Raw genomic sequence first — 1,576 nt, 5'->3', positions numbered from 1 at the left:
CCTTTTCCAACCCCCTCACCACTTGACATCCCACTGACAGTGCTGGATCTATGCCCCAATTTATCAGCTCCCGCCTGCAACGCGCAGCTACCTACCCCCCGCAAACCATCAGTGAACGAAACTGCGACAGCTGCAACCACAGTACGACGAGTACGCGGTTATTACAGCTGACAGTGATGATGATGATGATACAGGTGCAACGACATGGGAAGTCCAAGTGCTGTGTTGAACGACTTTAGTCAGTGCCGCCGCGAAATGTCCACTTGATCCGACGCGCTTGAGCTTCATCCAGGAGGCCTTCGGTGCGTTGAAATCATCTACAAGCAGGAACTGAGAGAAATGGTAGCTGGAGAAGAGTTTCTCGAGGTCTTGTATCAGGAATCGGTCATCTTCCAGAGGACTCGGGGAGTGGGATGGGCAACGGTAGACCACACCGAAAAGCACAGAATCTGACTCGCATGGTGGGATTTGAATCCACAGTGCATCGCAAAATAGGTGCAGGAGTGGTATCAGAGAGGACAATCGGGATGAGCAGGGCCAGTATTCTGCCTTAAGTCTGGCTGCCCACTTTTGCCACTGCTATTTGACCTTGCAAACGACTTTACGGGAACGGGTATGGGAGCGATGCCCTTCTTTCAGAGATCCTGATGGCTGACGGAATACACTGATGATAGATCTATATTGAGTGGTGGCTTAGATGAACTGCAAACTCTAGCTGATCTAACGCTATACGCAGCAACAGCAGTGTTTAGAACTATGACATGGAGGACTAAATCCTCTCTCTGCGAAGACGTACCCAGCCCGTTTTTAGCATGTCAAGGATAGTGCTGCCGCCTCGGAGGACAACGAAATACTCTGCTGAGAACGGTCAAGAGCAGTCTATAGGGGCTCGGTTTTCATGCAATCTGTGGAGTCAGTTCATCCAAAAACCCCTACCTTCTTTTCCTCTTCGAAGATGAGAAAGATGTCCGCGTATTCCAGATCGACAAGGTCTTCGCCACAAACTATTTGAACACCAGGGTTTTGGAGACGTTCCAGCGTTCGTCTCAAGATCTCATCAATCACGAAATTAAAAAGGAATGGGAAAAGTGGGCACTCCTGACGGACACCGCTTTGTGTACAGAAGTTTTGGAGAGCTCGCCGTATACTCCCACATGTTCGGAAGTCTTAGAATGCCCAGAAGGTATTATGTTCACAAACTCCTGGAGCATTCCTCGGGCAAGTGTGCCAAGAAGAACTGACCGATCAATCGAGTCGAATGCGCCTTGAAAATCCAAGAGTACCAGAATTGTGGGTCACTTATACGTATGGCTTTGTTCTAGCACCTGATGGAGCGTGGAGATTTGGTCAACGCAACCTATACCAGGCCGGAATCCCGCTTGCTTCTCTCGAGTCAGTGTCTAACGAGCCACCGTAAGACGACGAAGCACTGTTGACACCAACAGCCTCGTTACGATCGAGGTCAAGCTGATCCCCCAATCATCATCATCATCAAAGACAGCAACATCAGTATTGGCACTGATGCTTCACTGCCGTACAACCATAAGGTTCGTCTAGTTATATATATATATATATA

Source organism: Opisthorchis viverrini (assembly GCF_000715545.1).
Source record: "Opisthorchis viverrini unplaced genomic scaffold opera_v5_7, whole genome shotgun sequence".
Classification (NCBI taxonomy): domain Eukaryota; kingdom Metazoa; phylum Platyhelminthes; class Trematoda; order Opisthorchiida; family Opisthorchiidae; genus Opisthorchis; species Opisthorchis viverrini.
Note: the sequence above shows the minus strand (reverse complement) of the source record.